Raw genomic sequence first — 23,420 nt, forward strand, 5'->3', positions numbered from 1 at the left:
TAGTAGCAAGCAAGTAACTCAAAAAACAAAGAAGCAAGACTTAGCTTAATTTAGCAAGAGCCAGGACCAGCAGACAGGAGCAACAGAAGGATCTGATTACAACGATGCCAGGCACTGGACTAAGGATCCAGGAAGTTAATATAGCGACACCCCTGGACTAACGACCCAGGTGAGTGCCAAACAGAAAAAAGACAATCCCAGAGTCATACCACTAGTGACCACAAGAGGGAGCCAAAAAGTCTAATTCACAACAGTACCCCCCCCTTAAGGAGGGGTCACCGAACCCTCACCAAGACCACCAGGGCAATCAGGATGAGCAGCGTGAAAGGCACGAACTAAATCGGCCGCATGCACATCAGAGGCAACCACCCAGGAATTATCCTCCTGACCATAGCCCTTCCACTTGACCAGATACTGAAGCCTCCGCCTGGAGAGACGAGAATCCAAGATCTTCTCAACCACGTACTCCAACTCGCCCTCAACCAACACCGGAGCAGGAGGCTCAACAGAAGGAACCACAGGTACAACGTACCGCCGCAACAAAGACCTATGGAACACGTTGTGAATGGCAAACGACACAGGAAGATCCAAGCGAAAGGACACAGGATTAAGGATTTCCAATATCTTGTAAGGACCGATGAAGCGAGGCTTAAATTTAGGAGAGGAGACCTTCATAGGAACAAATCGAGAAGACAGCCATACCAAATCCCCAACACGAAGTCGGGGACCCACACCGCGGCGGCGGTTGGCAAAACGCTGAGCCTTCTCTTGTGACAACTTTAAGTTGTCCACCACATGATTCCAGATCTGCTGCAACCTATCCACCACAGAATCTACCCCAGGACAGTCAGAAGGCTCCACATGTCCCGAGGAAAAACGAGGATGGAAACCAGAGTTGCAGAAAAATGGCGAAACCAATGTAGCGGAACTAGCCCGATTATTAAGGGCAAACTCAGCCAACGGCAAGAAGGTCACCCAATCATCCTGATCCGCAGAAACAAAACACCTCAAATAAGCCTCCAGAGTCTGATTAGTTCGCTCCGTTTGTCCATTAGTCTGAGGATGAAAGGCAGACGAAAAAGACAACTCAATGCCCATCCTAGCACAAAAGGATCGCCAGAACCTGGAAACAAACTGGGATCCTCTGTCAGACACAATATTCTCAGGAATGCCGTGTAAACGAACCACATTCTGAAAGAACACAGGAACCAGATCGGAAGAGGAAGGCAGCTTAGGCAAAGGTACCAAATGGACCATCTTAGAAAAGCGATCACATACCACCCAGATGACAGACATGCCCTGAGACACTGGGAGATCTGAAATGAAATCCATGGAAATGTGTGTCCAAGGTCTCTTCGGGACAGGCAAGGGCAAGAGCAACCCGCTGGCACGAGAACAGCAAGGCTTAGCTCGAGCACAAGTCCCACAGGACTGCACAAACAACCGCACATCCCGTGACAAGGAAGGCCACCAAAAGGACCTAGCCACCAGATCTCTGGTGCCAAAAATTCCCGGATGCCCTGCCAACACCGAGGAATGAACCTCGGAAATGACTCTGCTGGTCCACTTATCAGGAACAAACAGTCTGTCAGGTGGACAAGAGTCAGGTCTACCAGCCTGAAATCTCTGCAACACACGTCGCAAATCCGGAGAAATGGCTGACAAGATAACTCCCTCTTTAAGAATACCAACTGGTTCTGCGACTCCCGGAGAGTCAGGCACAAAGCTCCTTGAAAGAGCATCAGCCTTCACATTCTTTGAACCTGGTAAATACGAGACCACAAAGTCAAAACGGGAGAAAAACAATGACCAGCGGGCCTGTCTAGGATTCAGGCGTTTAGCAGACTCGAGATACATCAAATTTTTGTGATCAGTGAAGACCACCACACGATGCTTAGCACCCTCGAGCCAATGACGCCACTCCTCAAATGCCCACTTCATGGCCAACAACTCCCGATTGCCAACATCATAATTCCGCTCAGCAGGCGAAAACTTCCTCGAGAAAAAGGCACAAGGTCTCATCACAGAGCAACCAGGGCCTCTCTGCGACAAAACGGCCCCTGCCCCAATCTCAGAAGCATCCACTTCAACCTGAAAGGAAAGTGAGACATCAGGCTGGCACAAAACAGGCGCCGAAGTAAACCGGCGCTTCAACTCCTGGAAAGCCTCCACGGCTGCATGAGCCCAGTTAGCAACATCAGAACCTTTCTTGGTCATATCCGTCAAAGGTTTAGCAATGCTAGAAAAATTAACAATAAAACGACGGTAGAAGTTAGCAAAACCCAAGAACTTCTGAAGACTCTTAACTGACGTGGGTTGAGTCCAATCATGAATAGCACGGACCTTGACTGGGTCCATCTCCACCGCAGAAGGGGAAAAAATAAACCCCAAAAAGGGAACCTTCTGTACTCCAAAGAGACACTTTGAGCCCTTAACAAATAAAGCATTCTCACGCAAAACCTGAAACACCATCCTGACCTGCTCTACATGCGAGTCCCAGTCATCAGAAAAAAACAGAATATCATCCAGATAAACGATCATAAATTTATCCAGATACTTCCGGAAAATATCATGCATAAAGGACTGAAACACTGAAGGAGCATTAGAGAGCCCAAAAGGCATCACCAAGTACTCAAAATGACCTTCGGGCGTATTAAACGCGGTTTTCCATTCATCTCCTCGCTTAATGCGCACAAGGTTGTACGCACCACGAAGATCTATCTTGGTGAACCACTTGGCACCTTTAATTCGGGCAAACAAGTCTGACAACAGAGGCAAAGGATACTGAAATTTAACAGTGATTCTATTCAAAAGCCGATAGTCAATACAAGGTCTCAAAGATCCGTCCTTCTTGGCCACAAAAAAGAATCCCGCACCAAGAGGGGAAGAGGAAGGACGGATATGCCCCTTCTCCAGAGATTCCTTGATATACGAACGCATTGCGGTATGCTCAGGTACAGACAGATTAAATAGTCTTCCCTTAGGAAATTTGCTACCTGGAATCAAATCTATGGCACAGTCACAGTCCCTATGAGGAGGCAGAACACTGGACCTGGACTCGCTGAACACATCCTGATAATCAGACAAATACTCAGGAACTTCCGAAGGAGTAGAGGAAGCAATAGACACCGGCGGGGAATCACCATGAATACCCTGGCAGCCCCAACTTGACACAGACATTGCCTTCCAATCCAAGACTGGATTATGAGTCTGTAACCATGGCAAACCCAAAACGACCAAATCATGCATTTTATGCAGAACAAGAAAACGAATCACCTCCCGATGTTCAGGAGTCATGCACATGGTTACCTGTGTCCAAAACTGTGGTTTATTTTCCGCCAATGGCGTAGCATCAATACCCCTCAGAGGGATAGGATTAACCAACGGCTCAAGAACAAAACCACAGCGCTTGGCAAATGACAGATCCATAAGACTCAGGGCAGCACCTGAATCCACAAACGCCATAACAGGGTAAGAGGACAATGAGCAAATTAAAGTCACAGACAAAATAAATTTAGGTTGCAAATTACCAATGGCGACAGGACTAACAACCCTTGTTAGGCGTTTAGAGCATGCTGATATAACATGTGTAGAATCACCACAGTAAAAACACAACCCATTCTGACGTCTATGATTTTTCCGCTCATTTCTGGTCTGAATTCTATCACATTGCATCAAATCAGGTGCTTGTTCAGACAACACCACCAGAGGATTAGCGGTTTTGCGCTCCCGCAAACGTCGGTCAATTTGAATAGCCAGCGCCATGGAATCATTCAGACTTGTAGGAATGGAGAAACCCACCATCACATTCTTAATGGCTTCAGAAAGGCCATTTCTGAAATTTGCGGCCAGAGCACACTCATTCCACTGAGTAAGCACGGACCATTTCCGAATTTTTTGGCAATACACTTCAGCTTCATCCTGGCCCTGAGAAATAGCCAGCAAGGCTTTTTCTGCCTGAACCTCAAGATTGGGTTCCTCATAAAGCAATCCGAGCGCCAGAAAAAACGCATCAATATTTGCCAATGCCGGATCTCCTGGCGCTAGTGAGAAAGCCCAATCCTGGGGGTCGCCCCGTAAAAAAGAGATAACAATTTTAACTTGCTGAGCTGAGTCTCCAGATGAACGGGGTCTCAGAGATAGAAACAATTTACAATTATCCCTGAAATTCCTAAACTTAAATCGGTCTCCAGAAAACAGTTCAGGAATAGGTATTTTAGGTTCAGACATAGAACTACTGGTAACAAAATTTTGTATGCTTTGCACACGAGCAGCAAGCTGGTCCACACTTGTAATCAAGGTCTGGACATTCATGTCTGCAGCAAGCTCAAGCCACTCAGAGGTAAAGGGGAGGAAGAGAGGAAAAAAAAACAAAAAAAAATCTCAGAATTTCCTTTCTTATTATCCCACTTCTGCAATGCATTAAACATTCAATGTAGGCCTGGCATACTGTTATGACCCCAATGGCAGAGGGTCTCAGGAATCAATACCAAGTCTGCAAACACAAAAAACCAGCTCATAGGGCAGTGGTAACTGGGCTGACCATATATCTAATCCTAGCACCACAAATAGAAGTAGCCGGGGAACGTGCCTACGTTGGTTCTAGACGTCTCGCGCCAGCCAGAGAACTAACTAACCCTAGAAGGGAAAAGAAAGACCTTTCTTGCCTCCAGAGAAAAGACCCCCAAAAGTTGGATACAAGCCCCCAACAAATAATAACGGTGAGGTAAGAGGAAAAGACAAACATAAGAATGAGCTAGGTATTTAGCAAAGAGAGGCCCACTAGCTAATAGCAGAATATAGTAAGATGACTTATATGGTCAGCAAAAACCCTATTAAAATATCCTCACTGGATATTCAAGAACCCCCGAACCGTCTAACGGCCGGGGGGAGAACACCAGCCCCCTAGAGCTTCCAGCAAGGTCAGAAATCACATTTAGTACAAGCTGGACAAAAATAGTAGCAAGCAAGTAACTCAATAAAGAAAGAAGCAAGACTTAGCTTAATTTAGCAAGAGCCAGGACCAGCAGACAGGAGCAACAGAAGGATCTGATTACAACGATGCCAGGCACTGGACTAAGGATCCAGGAAGTTAATATAGCGACACCCCTGGACTAACGACCCAGGTGAGTGCCAAACAGAAAAAAGACAATCCCAGAGTCATACCACTAGTGACCACAAGAGGGAGCCAAAAAGTCTAATTCACAACAGCGTAGGACCCTTCCCTGTCAGAGTCACCTTCTCGATGGTGGGATGGCTTTCATGCTATTGTTGATCAAAAACAGTGTTACTAAGGCAGCAAGGGACTACAACACAGCGCAGAGAGGAAGGCTTCCAACCCCACCTGGCTAGGATTCCTAAATCACTTCCAAGCCGGCCAGACCACACCAGCACCTGTGATCCGTACCCTGGACTGTGGCTGCCTTACAACAGTAAAAAGGTAAAGAAACTGCAACCTTGTGTCCTCTAGTTCTTTCTGGCACCACACCATCTTTATCTACTACACCGGGAGCCCTGGGGACCCAGTTTCACCTGTGGGAAGCTCTACCATCCTTGCTGCAGTGCCATCATCCCCAGAGGAACACTTTAAGCAGCATTGGTTATCCTGACCGAATACCACAGGTGGCGTCACAAACACTCTTTATTCAAATAACCAGTTCAAAGTCCTTTCCTTTTACTTGGATGCCCAGGGCCATGGACCGGGTCACTGGCACCGTGACCACCCCTTTAACGACCACCGGACCTGGCCCGAGTACTCCAGGGTCCTAGTGGGGCGCTGCAAACTTGGCGTCACGAGCAGGATGGACCGACCCAGCAAACTGGGTCTTGTGCGCCTAAGAGACTGTGCTTTATTGAGAAATCCTTGAACTGTTAAATTGCCGCCACTGCTGTCCCACATGGTGCGCTGGGGGCATGTCGTTGTGGGCAGCACCAGGGCAAAGGTGCAAAAGTCATGGCCGCCCACTCCAAGTACTTCTGCTCCCTAAGAAGATGCCAGTCAGCAAGTGAGATCTGTCATGGTTCCCAATGGCAAGGGAACGTAAAAAACACATAAGTAACGAACGAGCTCTCGGGTGATGGAAACTCGAGTTGACCGTGAGCTAAATCTACCACACAACTAACAGTAGCCAGGGAGCATACCTACGGCTTCCTATATGCCACGCGCCAGCCAGAGGACTAACTACGCCTGGTAGAGGAAGAAACAGACCTGGCTTACCTCTAGGGAAATACCCCAAAAGATGATAGCAGCCCCCCACATGTAATAACGGTGAATTAAGAGGAAAAGACATACACAGTATGAAAGTAGATTTAGCAAAGAGAGGTCCACTTTCTAGATAGCAGAAGGATACAAAAGAGGACTTCACGGTCAACTGAAAACCCTTTCAAAAAACCATCCTGAAATTACTTTAAGACTCCTGTGTCAACTCATGACACAGGAGTGGCAATTTCAGCCCGCAAGAGCTTCCAGCTACAGAGAATCACAAAAACTGCAAACTGGACAAAAGGTACAAAACAAAAGGACAAAGTCCACTTAGCTGATCAGCAGACTAGTAGCAGGAACATGCAACCGAAGGCTCTGGTTACAATGATGACCGGCAAGGAAATGACTGGAGAGCAAGGCTAAATAGGAAACTCCCAAACACTGATGGAAGCAGGTGAACAGAAGAAGCAAAGTGCAAACAAGTCACCAGTACCACCAGCAACCACCAGGGGAGCCCAAAAAGCGGATACACAACAGTACCCTCCCCTTAAGGAGGGGGCACCGAACCCTCACAAGAACCGCCAGGGCGATCTGGATGAGCCCTATGAAAGGCACGAACCAAATCCGAGGCATGAACATCAGAGGCAGTTACCCAAGAATTATCTTCCTGACCATAGCCTTTCCATTTAACCAGATATTGAAGTCTCCGTCTGGAAATACGGGAGTCCAAGATCTTCTCCACGACGTACTCCAATTCACCCTCCACCAGCACAGGAGCAGGAGGTTCAGTAGAAGGAACCACCGGTACCTCATATCTCCGCAACAATGACCGATGGAACACATTATGGATAGCGAAAGATGCCGGGAGGTCCAAACGAAAGGAAACAGGGTTAAGAATCTCCAAAATCCTATAAGGACCGATGAACCGAGGCTTAAATTTGGGAGAAGAAACCCTCATAGGGACAAAACGGGAAGACAACCACACCAAGTCCCCAACGTGAAGGTGGGGACCAACACGACGACGACGGTTAGCAAACTGCTGAGTCCTCTCCTGGGACAATTCCAAATTATCCACCACTTGTCCCCAAATCCGATGCAACCGATCCACCACCGTGTCATGATCTCAATGGCAAGAGAACATAGCATAAGCATATATAGGAACTAGCTCTTGGAAGATGGGAACTGAGCTGACCATGAACTAAACCTAACGCACAACTAGCAGTGGCCGGGTAGCATGCCTACGTTGATTCTAGATGCCCAGCCCAGCCGGAGGACTAAATAAAGCTAGCAGAGGAAAATATTAGTCCTAGCTCACCTCTAGAGAAATACCCCGAAAGGAGACAGAGGCCCCCCACATGTATTGGCGGTGAGTTGAGATGAAATAACAAACGTAGTATGAAAATAGGTTTAGCAAATTTGAGGTCCACTTACTACATAGCAGAAGACAGAAAGGACACTTTCATGGTCAGCTGAAAACCCTATCAAAAACTCCATCCAGAAATTACTTTAAAACTCTGGCATTAACTCATAACACCAGAGTGGCAATTCCCGTTCACAAGAGCTTTCCAGACACAGTAACGAAACTACAGCTGTGAACTGGAACAAAATGCAAAAACAAACATGGACAAGAGTCCAACTTATCTAGTAGTTGTCTAGGAGCAGGAACAAGCACAGAGAGGCTTCTGATAACATTGTTGACCGGCAAGCAACTAACAGAGCAGCAAGGTTATATAGCGACTCCCACATCTTGATGGGAACAGGTGAACAGAGAAGATGAAGACACCAGTTCAATTCCACCAGTAGCCACCGGGGGAGCCCAGAATCCAAATTCACAACAGTACCCCCCCCTCAAGGAGGGGGCACCGAACCCTCACCAGAACCACCAGGGCGATCAGGATGGGCCCTATGAAAGGCACGAACCAGATCGGAGGCATGAACATCAGATGCATTCACCCAAGAATTATCCTCCTGGCCGTATCCCTTCCACTTGACCAGATACTGGAGTCTCCGTCTGGAAACACGAGAGTCCAAGATTTTCTCCACAACGTACTCCAACTCACCCTCAACCAACACCGGAGCAGGAGGCTCAACGGAAGGCACAACCGGTACCTCATACCTGCGCAATAATGACCGATGAAAAACGTTATGAATAGAAAAGGATGCAGGGAGGTCCAAACGGAAGGAAACAGGGTTAAGAATCTCCAATATCTTATACGGGCCGATAAACCGAGGCTTAAACTTAGGAGAAGAGACCCTCATAGGGACAAAACGAGAAGACAACCACACCAAATCCCCAACAGAAAGCCGAGGACCAACACGACGGTGGCGGTTGGCAAAAAGCTGAGTCTTCTCCTGGGACAACCTCAAATTGTCCACCACCTGCCCCCAGATCTGATGCAATCTCTCCACCACAGCATCCACTCCAGGACAATCCGAAGATTCCACCTGACCAGAGGAAAATCGAGGATGAAACCCCGAATTACAGAAAAACGGGGACACCAAAGTGGCAGAGCTGGCCCGATTATTGAGAGCGAACTCCGCCAATGGCAAAAAAGCAACCCAATCATCCTGGTCAGCAGACACAAAACACCTCAGATATGTCTCCAGGGTCTGATTAATCCGCTCGGTCTGGCCATTCGTCTGAGGATGGAAAGCGGATGAAAAAGATAAATCTATGCCCATCCTAGCACAGAATGCCCGCCAAAATCTAGACACGAATTGGGTCCCTCTGTCAGAAACGATATTCTCAGGAATACCATGCAAACGAACAACATTTTGAAAAAACAGAGGAACCAACTCGGAAGAAGAAGGTAACTTGGGCAGAGGAACCAAATGGACCATCTTAGAAAAACGGTCACACACCACCCAGATGACAGACATCTTCTGAGAAACAGGCAGATCTGAAATAAAATCCATCGAGATGTGCGTCCAAGGCCTCTTAGGAATAGGCAAGGGCAACAATAATCCACTAGCCCGAGAACAACAAGGCTTGGCCCGAGCACAAACGTCACAAGACTGCACAAAGCCTCGCACATCTCGTGACAGGGAAGGCCACCAGAAGGACCTTGCCACCAAATCCCTGGTACCAAAAATGCCAGGATGACCTGCCAACGCAGAAGAATGAACCTCAGAGATGACTCTACTGGTCCAATCATCAGGAACAAACAGTTTATCAGGTGGGCAACGATCAGGTCTCTCCGCCTGAAACTCCTGCAAGGCCCGCCGCAGGTCTGGAGAAACGGCTGACAATACCACTCCATCCTTAAGGATACCTGTGGGCTCAGAGTTACCAGGCGAGTCAGGCTCAAAACTCCTAGAAAGGGCATCCGCCTTAACATTCTTAGAACCCGGTAGGTATGACACCACAAAATTAAACCGAGAGAAAAATAATGACCAGCGCGCCTGTCTAGGATTCAGGCGCCTGGCGGTCTCAAGATAAATCAAATTTTTGTGGTCAGTCAATACCACCACCTGATGTCTGGCCCCCTCAAGCCAATGGCGCCACTCCTCAAAAGCCCACTTCATGGCCAAAAGCTCCCGATTCCCAACATCATAATTCCGCTCAGCGGGCGAAAATTTACGGGAAAAGAAGGCACAAGGCCTCATCACGGAGCAGTCAGAACTTTTCTGCGACAACACTGCCCCAGCTCCGATCTCAGAAGCGTCGACCTCAACCTGAAAAGGTAGAGCAACATCAGGCTGACGCAACACAGGGGCAGAGGAAAAACGGCGCTTAAGCTCCCGAAAGGCCTCCACAGCATCAGGGGACCAATCAGCAACATCAGCACCCTTCTTAGTCAAATCGGTCAATGGCTTAGCAATATCCGAAAAACCAGCAATAAATCGACGATAAAAGTTAGCAAAGCCCAAAAATTTCTGAAGACTCTTAAGAGAAGAGGGCTGCGTCCAATCACAAATAGCTTGAACCTTGACAGGATCCATTTCAATGGAAGAGGGGGAAAAAATATATCCCAAAAAGGAAATCCTCTGTACCCCAAAAACACACTTAGAACCCTTCACACACAAAGAATTAGACCGCAAAACCTGAAAAACCCTCCTGACTTGCTGGACATGAGAGTCCCAGTCATCCGAAAAAATCAGAATATCATCCAGATACACAATCATAAATTTATCCAAATAATCGCGAAAAATATCATGCATAAAGGACTGGAAAACTGACGGAGCATTAGAAAGACCAAAAGGCATCACTAAATACTCAAAGTGGCCCTCGGGCGTATTAAATGCGGTTTTCCACTCATCCCCCTGCCTGATTCGCACCAAATTATACGCCCCACGAAGGTCAATCTTAGAGAACCACTTGGCCCCCTTTATGCGAGCAAACAAATCAGTCAGCAACGGCAATGGGTATTGATATTTAACAGTGATTTTATTCAAAAGCCGATAATCAATACATGGTCTCAAAGAGCCGTCTTTTTTTGACACAAAGAAAAAACCGGCTCCTAAGGGAGATGACGATGGACGAATATGTCCCTTTTCCAAGGACTCCTTTATATATTCTCGCATAGCAGCATGTTCAGGCACAGACAGATTAAATAAACGACCCTTTGGGTATTTACTACCCGGGATTAAATCTATGGCACAATCGCACTCTCGGTGCGGAGGTAACGAACCAAGCTTGGATTCTTCAAAGACGTCACGATAGTCAGACAGGAACTCAGGAATTTCAGAGGGAATGGATGATGAAATGGAAACCACAGGTACATCCCCATGAGCCCCCTTACATCCCCAGCTCAACACAGACATAGCTCTCCAGTCGAGGACTGGGTTGTGAGATTGCAGCCAAGGCAATCCTAGCACCAAATCATCATGTAGATTATACAGCACCAGAAAGCGAATAATCTCCTGGTGATCCGGATTAATACGCATAGTTACTTGTGTCCAGTATTGTGGTTTATTATTAGCCAATGGGGTGGAGTCAATCCCCTTCAGAGGAATAGGAGTCTCCAAAGGCTCTAAATCATACCCACAGCGTTTGGCAAAGGACCAATCCATAAGACTCAAAGCGGCGCCAGAGTCGACATAGGCGTCCGTGGTAATAGATGACAAAGAGCAAATCAGGGTCACAGATAGAATAAATTTAGACGGTAAGGTGCAAATGGAAACAGATTTACCAAGCTTTTTAGTGCGCTTAGAGCATGCTGATATAACATGAGTAGAATCACCACAATAGAAACACAACCCATTTTTCCATCTAAAATTCTGCCGCTCGCTTCGGGACAGAATTCTATCACACTGCATACTCTCTGGCGACTTCTCAGTGGACACCGCCAGATGGTGCACTGGTTTGCGCTCCCGCAAACGCCTATCGATCTGAATAGCCATTGTCATGGACTCATTCAGACCCGCAGGCACAGGGAACCCCACCATAACATCCTTAATGGCATCAGAGAGACCCTCTCTGAAAGTCGCCGCCAGGGCGCACTCATTCCACTGAGTAAGCACAGACCATTTACGGAATCTTTGGCAGTAAATTTCCGCTTCATCTTGCCCCTGAGATAGGGACATCAAAGTTTTTTCTGCCTGAAGCTCCAAATGAGGTTCGTCATAAAGCAACCCCAAGGCCAGAAAAAACGCATCCACATTGAGCAACGCAGGATCCCCTGGTGTCAATGAAAAAGCCCAGTCTTGAGGGTCGCCCCGGAGCAAGGAAATCACAATCCTGACCTGCTGTGCAGGGTCTCCGGCAGAGCGAGATTTCAGAGACAAAAATAATTTGCAATTATTTCGAAAATTCTGAAACCCGGATCTATTCCCCGAGAAAAATTCCGGCAAAGGAATTCTCGGCTCAGATACAGGTGCATGACAAACAAAATCTTGCAAATTTTGTACCTTCGTGGCGAGATTATTCAAACCTGCAGTTACACTCTGAAGATCCATTACAAACAGGTGGACACAGAGCCATTCAAGGGTTAAGAGGAGGTAAGAAGCAGCTAGACAGCAATTAAGGGCTAGGCAGCAAAACTCTGAGGGGAAAAAAAAAAAAAAAATTTCCCTTCAACACTTCTTTTTCTCCTGCTTCAGCCCAAACAATTAACACTTTGCGGGCCGGTCAAACTGTCATGATCTCAATGGCAAGAGAACATAGCATAAGCATATATAGGAACTAGCTCTTGGAAGATGGGAACTGAGCTGACCATGAACTAAACCTAACGCACAACTAGCAGTGGCCGGGTAGCATGCCTACGTTGATTCTAGATGCCCAGCCCAGCCGGAGGACTAAATAAAGCTAGCAGAGGAAAATATTAGTCCTAGCTCACCTCTAGAGAAATACCCCGAAAGGAGACAGAGGCCCCCCACATGTATTGGCGGTGAGTTGAGATGAAATAACAAACGTAGTATGAAAATAGGTTTAGCAAATTTGAGGTCCACTTACTACATAGCAGAAGACAGAAAGGACACTTTCATGGTCAGCTGAAAACCCTATCAAAAACTCCATCCAGAAATTACTTTAAAACTCTGGCATTAACTCATAACACCAGAGTGGCAATTCCCGTTCACAAGAGCTTTCCAGACACAGTAACGAAACTACAGCTGTGAACTGGAACAAAATGCAAAAACAAACATGGACAAGAGTCCAACTTATCTAGTAGTTGTCTAGGAGCAGGAACAAGCACAGAGAGGCTTCTGATAACATTGTTGACCGGCAAGCAACTAACAGAGCAGCAAGGTTATATAGCGACTCCCACATCTTGATGGGAACAGGTGAACAGAGAAGATGAAGACACCAGTTCAATTCCACCAGTAGCCACCGGGGGAGCCCAGAATCCAAATTCACAACACCACCGCATCCACTCCAGGACAATCCGAAGATTCAACCTGACCAGATGAAAAACGCGGATGAAACCCTGAATTGCAAAAGAAAGGAGAAACCAAAGTGGCAGAACTAGCCCGATTATTAAGAGCAAACTCCGCCAACGGCAGAAAGGCAACCCAATCATCCTGATCCGCAGACACAAAACACCTCAAATAAGTCTCCAAAGTTTGATTAGTTCGCTCCGTCTGGCCATTGGTCTGAGGATGGAATGCAGACGAAAAGGACAAATCAATGCCCAACCTGGCACAGACTGCCCGCCAAAATCTAGACACGAACTGGGTACCCCTGTCAGAAACGATGTTTTCCGGAATACCATGCAAGCGAACCACATTTTGAAAAAACAGAGGGACCAACTCAGATGAGGAAGGCAACTTAGGCAATGGCACCAAATGAACCATTTTAGAAAAACGGTCACACACCACCCAGATGACAGACATCTTCTGAGAAACAGGGAGATCCGAGATAAAGTCCATAGAGATGTGCGTCCAAGGCCTCTTCGGAATAGGCAAGGGCAACAACAACCCACTAGCCCTAGAACAACAAGGCTTGGCCCGAGCACACACATCGCAAGACTGCACAAAAACACGCACATCTCGAGACAGGGAAGGCCACCAGAAGGATCTAGCCACCAAATCTCTGGTGCCAAAAATTCCCGGATGACCTGCCAGAGTAGAAGAATGAACTTCCGAGATGACTCTGGTGGTCCACTCGTCAGGAACAAACAGTCTACCAGACGGACAACGATCAGGTCTATCCGCCTGAAATTCTTGCAAAGCACGTCGCAAATCTGGAGAGACAGCAGACAAAACCACTCCATCCTTAAGGACACCAGCAGGTTCAGAATTCCCAGGAGAGTCAGGCTCAAAACTCCTAGAAAGAGCATCTGCTTTCACATTCCTAGAACCCGGTAAGTACGAGACCACAAAATTAAACCGGGAAAAGAACAACGACCAACGTGCCTGTCTAGGATTCAGGTGCCTAGCAGACTCCAAATAAATTAAATTCTTGTGATCAGTCAAAACTACCACCTGATGTCTGGCACCCTCAAGCCAATGACGCCACTCCTCAAATGCCCACTTCATGGCCAAAAGCTCCCGATTACCAACATCATAGTTTCGCTCGGCGGCCGAAAATTTTAGCGAAAAGAACGCACAAGGTCTCATCACTGAGCAGTCGGAACTTTTCTGTGACAAAACCGCCCCCGCTCCGATCTCGGAAGCATCGACCTCAACCTGAAAGGGAAGAGAAACATCAGGCTGGCGCAACACAGGGGCAGACAAAAAGCGGCGCTTAAGCTCCCGAAAGGCCTCCACGGCAGCAGGGGACTGTCATGATCTCAATGGCAAGAGAACATAGCATAAGCATATATAGGAACTAGCTCTTGGAAGATGGGAACTGAGCTGACCATGAACTAAACCTAACGCACAACTAGCAGTGGCCGGGTAGCATGCCTACGTTGATTCTAGATGCCCAGCCCAGCCGGAGGACTAAATAAAGCTAGCAGAGGAAAATATTAGTCCTAGCTCACCTCTAGAGAAATACCCCGAAAGGAGACAGAGGCCCCCCACATGTATTGGCGGTGAGTTGAGATGAAATAACAAACGTAGTATGAAAATAGGTTTAGCAAATTTGAGGTCCACTTACTACATAGCAGAAGACAGAAAGGACACTTTCATGGTCAGCTGAAAACCCTATCAAAAACACCATCCAGAAATTACTTTAAAACTCTGGCATTAACTCATAACACCAGAGTGGCAATTCCCGTTCACAAGAGCTTTCCAGACACAGTAACGAAACTACAGCTGTGAACTGGAACAAAATGCAAAAACAAACATGGACAAGAGTCCAACTTATCTAGTAGTTGTCTAGGAGCAGGAACAAGCACAGAGAGGCTTCTGATAACATTGTTGACCGGCAAGCAACTAACAGAGCAGCAAGGTTATATAGCGACTCCCACATCTTGATGGGAACAGGTGAACAGAGAAGATGAAGACACCAGTTCAATTCCACCAGTAGCCACCGGGGGAGCCCAGAATCCAAATTCACAACACCACCGCATCCACTCCAGGACAATCCGAAGATTCAACCTGACCAGATGAAAAACGCGGATGAAACCCTGAATTGCAAAAGAAAGGAGAAACCAAAGTGGCAGAACTAGCCCGATTATTAAGAGCAAACTCCGCCAACGGCAGAAAGGCAACCCAATCATCCTGATCCGCAGACACAAAACACCTCAAATAAGTCTCCAAAGTTTGATTAGTTCGCTCCGTCTGGCCATTGGTCTGAGGATGGAATGCAGACGAAAAGGACAAATCAATGCCCAACCTGGCACAGACTGCCCGCCAAAATCTAGACACGAACTGGGTACCCCTGTCAGAAACGATGTTTTCCGGAATACCATGCAAGCGAACCACATTTTGAAAAAACAGAGGGACCAACTCAGATGAGGAAGGCAACTTAGGCAATGGCACCAAATGAACCATTTTAGAAAAACGGTCACACACCACCCAGATGACAGACATCTTCTGAGAAACAGGGAGATCCGAGATAAAGTCCATAGAGATGTGCGTCCAAGGCCTCTTCGGAATAGGCAAGGGCAACAACAACCCACTAGCCCTAGAACAACAAGGCTTGGCCCGAGCACACACATCGCAAGACTGCACAAAAACACGCACATCTCGAGACAGGGAAGGCCACCAGAAGGATCTAGCCACCAAATCTCTGGTGCCAAAAATTCCCGGATGACCTGCCAGAGTAGAAGAATGAACTTCCGAGATGACTCTGGTGGTCCACTCGTCAGGAACAAACAGTCTACCAGACGGACAACGATCAGGTCTATCCGCCTGAAATTCTTGCAAAGCACGTCGCAAATCTGGAGAGACAGCAGACAAAACCACTCCATCCTTAAGGACACCAGCAGGTTCAGAATTCCCAGGAGAGTCAGGCTCAAAACTCCTAGAAAGAGCATCTGCTTTCACATTCCTAGAACCCGGTAAGTACGAGACCACAAAATTAAACCGGGAAAAGAACAACGACCAACGTGCCTGTCTAGGATTCAGGTGCCTAGCAGACTCCAAATAAATTAAATTCTTGTGATCAGTCAAAACTACCACCTGATGTCTGGCACCCTCAAGCCAATGACGCCACTCCTCAAATGCCCACTTCATGGCCAAAAGCTCCCGATTACCAACATCATAGTTTCGCTCGGCGGCCGAAAATTTTAGCGAAAAGAACGCACAAGGTCTCATCACTGAGCAGTCGGAACTTTTCTGTGACAAAACCGCCCCCGCTCCGATCTCGGAAGCATCGACCTCAACCTGAAAGGGAAGAGAAACATCAGGCTGGCGCAACACAGGGGCAGACAAAAAGCGGCGCTTAAGCTCCCGAAAGGCCTCCACGGCAGCAGGGGACTGTCATGATCTCAATGGCAAGAGAACATAGCATAAGCATATATAGGAACTAGCTCTTGGAAGATGGGAACTGAGCTGACCATGAACTAAACCTAACGCACAACTAGCAGTGGCCGGGTAGCATGCCTACGTTGATTCTAGATGCCCAGCCCAGCCGGAGGACTAAATAAAGCTAGCAGAGGAAAATATTAGTCCTAGCTCACCTCTAGAGAAATACCCCGAAAGGAGACAGAGGCCCCCCACATGTATTGGCGGTGAGTTGAGATGAAATAACAAACGTAGTATGAAAATAGGTTTAGCAAATTTGAGGTCCACTTACTACATAGCAGAAGACAGAAAGGACACTTTCATGGTCAGCTGAAAACCCTATCAAAAACACCATCCAGAAATTACTTTAAAACTCTGGCATTAACTCATAACACCAGAGTGGCAATTCCCGTTCACAAGAGCTTTCCAGACACAGTAACGAAACTACAGCTGTGAACTGGAACAAAATGCAAAAACAAACATGGACAAGAGTCCAACTTATCTAGTAGTTGTCTAGGAGCAGGAACAAGCACAGAGAGGCTTCTGATAACATTGTTGACCGGCAAGCAACTAACAGAGCAGCAAGGTTATATAGCGACTCCCACATCTTGATGGGAACAGGTGAACAGAGAAGATGAAGACACCAGTTCAATTCCACCAGTAGCCACCGGGGGAGCCCAGAATCCAAATTCACAACAGTACCCCCCCCTCAAGGAGGGGGCACCGAACCCTCACCAGAACCACCAGGGCGATCAGGATGGGCCCTATGAAAGGCACGAACCAGATCGGAGGCATGAACATCAGATGCATTCACCCAAGAATTATCCTCCTGGCCGTATCCCTTCCACTTGACCAGATACTGGAGTCTCCGTCTGGAAACACGAGAGTCCAAGATTTTCTCCACAACGTACTCCAACTCACCCTCAACCAACACCGGAGCAGGAGGCTCAACGGAAGGCACAACCGGTACCTCATACCTGCGCAATAATGACCGATGAAAAACGTTATGAATAGAAAAGGATGCAGGGAGGTCCAAACGGAAGGAAACAGGGTTAAGAATCTCCAATATCTTATACGGGCCGATAAACCGAGGCTTAAACTTAGGAGAAGAGACCCTCATAGGGACAAAACGAGAAGACAACCACACCAAATCCCCAACAGAAAGCCGAGGACCAACACGACGGTGGCGGTTGGCAAAAAGCTGAGTCTTCTCCTGGGACAACCTCAAATTGTCCACCACCTGCCCCCAGATCTGATGCAATCTCTCCACCACAGCATCCACTCCAGGACAATCCGAAGATTCCACCTGACCAGAGGAAAATCGAGGATGAAACCCCGAATTACAGAAAAACGGGAACACCAAAGTGGCAGAGCTGGCCCGATTATTGAGAGCGAACTCCGCCAATGGCAAAAAAGCAACCCAATCATCCTGGTCAGCAGACACAAAACACCTCAGATATGTCTCCAGGGTCTGATTAATCCGCTCGGTCTGGCCATTCGTCTGAGGATGGAAAGCGGACGAAAAAGATAAATCTATGCCCATCCTAGCACAGAATGCCCGCCAAAATCTAGACACGAATTGGGTCCCTCTGTCAGAAACGATATTCTCAGGAATACCATGCAAACGAACAACATTTTGAAAAAACAGAGGAACCAACTCGGAAGAAGAAGGTAACTTGGGCAGAGGAACCAAATGGACCATCTTAGAAAAACGGTCACACACCACCCAGATGACAGACATCTTCTGAGAAACAGGCAGATCTGAAATAAAATCCATCGAGATGTGCGTCCAAGGCCTCTTAGGAATAGGCAAGGGCAACAATAATCCACTAGCCCGAGAACAACAAGGCTTGGCCCGAGCACAAACGTCACAAGACTGCACAAAGCCTCGCACATCTCGTGACAGGGAAGGCCACCAGAAGGACCTTGCCACCAAATCCCTGGTACCAAAAATGCCAGGATGACCTGCCAACGCAGAAGAATGAACCTCAGAGATGACTCTACTGGTCCAATCATCAGGAACAAACAGTTTATCAGGTGGGCAACGATCAGGTCTCTCCGCCTGAAACTCCTGCAAGGCCCGCCGCAGGTCTGGAGAAACGGCTGACAATACCACTCCATCCTTAAGGATACCTGTGGGCTCAGAGTTACCAGGCGAGTCAGGCTCAAAACTCCTAGAAAGGGCATCCGCCTTAACATTCTTAGAACCCGGTAGGTATGACACCACAAAATTAAACCGAGAGAAAAATAATGACCAGCGCGCCTGTCTAGGATTCAGGCGCCTGGCGGTCTCAAGATAAATCAAATTTTTGTGGTCAGTCAATACCACCACCTGATGTCTGGCCCCCTCAAGCCAATGGCGCCACTCCTCAAAAGCCCACTTCATGGCCAAAAGCTCCCGATTCCCAACATCATAATTCCGCTCAGCGGGCGAAAATTTACGGGAAAAGAAGGCACAAGGCCTCATCACGGAGCAGTCAGAACTTTTCTGCGACAACACTGCCCCAGCTCCGATCTCAGAAGCGTCGACCTCAACCTGAAAAGGTAGAGCAACATCAGGCTGACGCAACACAGGGGCAGAGGAAAAACGGCGCTTAAGCTCCCGAAAGGCCTCCACAGCATCAGGGGACCAATCAGCCACATCAGCACCCTTCTTAGTCAAATCAGTCAATGGCTTAGCAATATCCGAAAAACCAGCAATAAATCGACGATAAAAGTTAGCAAAGCCCAAAAATTTCTGAAGACTCTTAAGAGAAGAGGGCTGCGTCCAATCACAAATAGCTTGAACCTTGACAGGATCCATTTCAATGGAAGAGGGGGAAAAAATATATCCCAAAAAGGAAATCCTCTGTACCCCAAAAACACACTTAGAACCCTTCACACACAAAGAATTAGACCGCAAAACCTGAAAAACCCTCCTGACTTGCTGGACATGAGAGTCCCAGTCATCCGAAAAAATCAAAATATCATCCAGATACACAATCATAAATTTATCCAAATAATCGCGAAAAATATCATGCATAAAGGACTGGAAAACTGACGGAGCATTAGAAAGACCAAAAGGCATCACTAAATACTCAAAGTGGCCCTCGGGCGTATTAAATGCGGTTTTCCACTCATCCCCCTGCCTGATTCGCACCAAATTATACGCCCCACGAAGGTCAATCTTAGAGAACCACTTGGCCCCCTTTATGCGAGCAAACAAATCAGTCAGCAACGGCAATGGGTATTGATATTTAACAGTGATTTTATTCAAAAGCCGATAATCAATACATGGTCTCAAAGAGCCGTCTTTTTTTGACACAAAGAAAAAACCGGCTCCTAAGGGAGATGACGATGGACGAATATGTCCCTTTTCCAAGGACTCCTTTATATATTCTCGCATAGCAGCATGTTCAGGCACAGACAGATTAAATAAACGACCCTTTGGGTATTTACTACCCGGGATTAAATCTATGGCACAATCGCACTCTCGGTGCGGAGGTAACGAACCAAGCTTGGATTCTTCAAAGACGTCACGATAGTCAGACAGGAACTCAGGAATTTCAGAGAGAATGGATGATGAAATGGAAACCACAGGTACATCCCCATGAGCCCCCTTACATCCCCAGCTCAACACAGACATAGCTCTCCAGTCGAGGACTGGGTTGTGAGATTGCAGCCAAGGCAATCCTAGCACCAAATCATCATGTAGATTATACAGCACCAGAAAGCGAATAATCTCCTGGTGATCCGGATTAATACGCATAGTTACTTGTGTCCAGTATTGTGGTTTATTATTAGCCAATGGGGTGGAGTCAATCCCCTTCAGAGGAATAGGAGTCTCCAAAGGCTCTAAATCATACCCACAGCGTTTGGCAAAGGACCAATCCATAAGACTCAAAGCGGCGCCAGAGTCGACATAGGCGTACGTGGTAATAGATGACAAAGAGCAAATCAGGGTCACAGATAGAATAAATTTAGACGGTAAGGTGCAAATGGAAACAGATTTACCAAGCTTTTTAGTGCGCTTAGAGCATGCTGATATAACATGAGTAGAATCACCACAATAGAAACACAACCCATTTTTCCGTCTAAAATTCTGCCGCTCGCTTCGGGACAGAATTCTATCACACTGCATACTCTCTGGCGACTTCTCAGTGGACACCGCCAGATGGTGCACAGGTTTGCGCTCCCGCAAACGCCTATCGATCTGAATAGCCATTGTCATGGACTCATTCAGACCCGCAGGCACAGGGAACCCCACCATAACATCCTTAATGGCATCAGAGAGACCCTCTCTGAAAGTCGCCGCCAGGGCGCACTCATTCCACTGAGTAAGCACAGACCATTTACGGAATCTTTGGCAGTAAATTTCCGCTTCATCTTGCCCCTGAGATAGGGACATCAAAGTTTTTTCTGCCTGAAGCTCCAAATGAGGTTCGTCATAAAGCAACCCCAAGGCCAGAAAAAACGCATCCACATTGAGCAACGCAGGATCCCCTGGTGTCAATGAAAAAGCCCAGTCTTGAGGGTCGCCCCGGAGCAAGGAAATCACAATCCTGACCTGCTGTGCAGGGTCTCCGGCAGAGCGAGATTTCAGAGACAAAAATAATTTGCAATTATTTCGAAAATTCTGAAACCCGGATCTATTCCCCGAGAAAAATTCCGGCAAAGGAATTCTCGGCTCAGATACAGGTGCATGACAAACAAAATCTTGCAAATTTTGTACCTTCGTGGCGAGATTATTCAAACCTGCAGTTACACTCTGAAGATCCATTACAAACAGGTGGACACAGAGCCATTCAAGGGTTAAGAGGAGGTAAGAAGCAGCTAGACAGCAATTAAGGGCTAGGCAGCAAAACTCTGAGGGGAAAAAAAAAAAAAAAATTTCCCTTCAACACTTCTTTTTCTCCTGCTTCAGCCCAAACAATTAACACTTTGCGGGCCGGTCAAACTGTCATGATCTCAATGGCAAGAGAACATAGCATAAGCATATATAGGAACTAGCTCTTGGAAGATGGGAACTGAGCTGACCATGAACTAAACCTAACGCACAACTAGCAGTGGCCGGGTAGCATGCCTACGTTGATTCTAGATGCCCAGCCCAGCCGGAGGACTAAATAAAGCTAGCAGAGGAAAATATTAGTCCTAGCTCACCTCTAGAGAAATACCCCGAAAGGAGACAGAGGCCCCCCACATGTATTGGCGGTGAGTTGAGATGAAATAACAAACGTAGTATGAAAATAGGTTTAGCAAATTTGAGGTCCACTTACTACATAGCAGAAGACAGAAAGGACACTTTCATGGTCAGCTGAAAACCCTATCAAAAACTCCATCCAGAAATTACTTTAAAACTCTGGCATTAACTCATAACACCAGAGTGGCAATTCCCGTTCACAAGAGCTTTCCAGACACAGTAACGAAACTACAGCTGTGAACTGGAACAAAATGCAAAAACAAACATGGACAAGAGTCCAACTTATCTAGTAGTTGTCTAGGAGCAGGAACAAGCACAGAGAGGCTTCTGATAACATTGTTGACCGGCAAGCAACTAACAGAGCAGCAAGGTTATATAGCGACTCCCACATCTTGATGGGAACAGGTGAACAGAGAAGATGAAGACACCAGTTCAATTCCACCAGTAGCCACCGGGGGAGCCCAGAATCCAAATTCACAACAGGGGACCAATTGGCAACATCAGCACCCTTTTTAGTCAAATCCGTCAGAGGTTTAGCAACGCCAGAAAAACCAGCTATAAATCGACGATAAAAATTAGCAAAGCCCAAGAATTTCTGGAGACTCTTCAGAGAAGTAGGCTGCGTCCAGTCGTAAATAGCCCGAACCTTGACAGGGTCCATCTCAATAGAAGAAGGGGAAAAAATATACCCCAAAAATGAAATTTTTTGAACCCCAAAAACACACTTTGAACCCTTTACACACAAAGAATTCTCCCGCAAAACCTGAAAAACCCTCCTGACCTGCTGAACATGAGACTCCCAGTCATCAGAAAAAATCAAAATATCATCCAAGTACACAATCATAAATTTATCCAAATATTCCCGGAAAATATCATGCATTAAGGACTGAAAGACAGAAGGTGCATTAGAAAGGCCGAAAGGCATTACCAAATACTCAAAATGGCCCTCAGGCGTATTAAATGCGGTCTTCCACTCATCCCCCTGCTTAATTCGCACCAAATTATACGCCCCACGAAGATCAATCTTAGAGAACCACTTAGCCCCCCTTATGCGAGCAAACAAATCAGTCAGCAAAGGCAACGGATACTGATATTTGACTGTAATTTTATTCAGGAGACGATAATCAATACAAGGCCTCAGAGAGCCATCCTTTTTAGAGACAAAGAAAAAACCGGCTCCTAAAGGTGATGAAGAAGGACGAATATGTCCCTTTTCCAGGGACTCCTTAATATACTCGCGCATAGCAGCATGTTCAGGTACAGATAGGTTAAACAAACGACCCTTTGGAAATTTACTGCCAGGAATCAGATCTATGGCGCAATCACAATCCCTGTGAGGAGGGAGTGAACCAATCTTAGGCTCTTCAAAAATATCACGATAATCAGACAAAAATGCCGGAATCTCAGATGGAATAGATGACGAAATGGACACCATAGGAGTGTCCCCATGAGCCCCCCGACATCCCCAGCTTAACACAGACATAGCCTTCCAGTCAAGGACTGGGTTATGAGACTGTAACCATGGTAATCCAAGCACCAAAACATCATGTAAATTGTACAACACAAGGAAGCGAATCACCTCCTGATGGTCTGGAGTCATACGCATAGTCACTTGCGTCCAGAACTGTGGTTTATTACAAGCCAAAGGTGTAGAATCAATACCCTTCAGAGGTATAGGGACTTCCAGAGGCTCTAAATCAAACCCACAGCGCCTGGCAAAGGACCAGTCCATAAGACTCAGAGCGGCGCCCGAGTCCACATAGGCAT

This window comes from Ranitomeya variabilis, chromosome 5 (genome assembly GCF_051348905.1).
Source record: "Ranitomeya variabilis isolate aRanVar5 chromosome 5, aRanVar5.hap1, whole genome shotgun sequence".
Taxonomy (NCBI): domain Eukaryota; kingdom Metazoa; phylum Chordata; class Amphibia; order Anura; family Dendrobatidae; genus Ranitomeya; species Ranitomeya variabilis.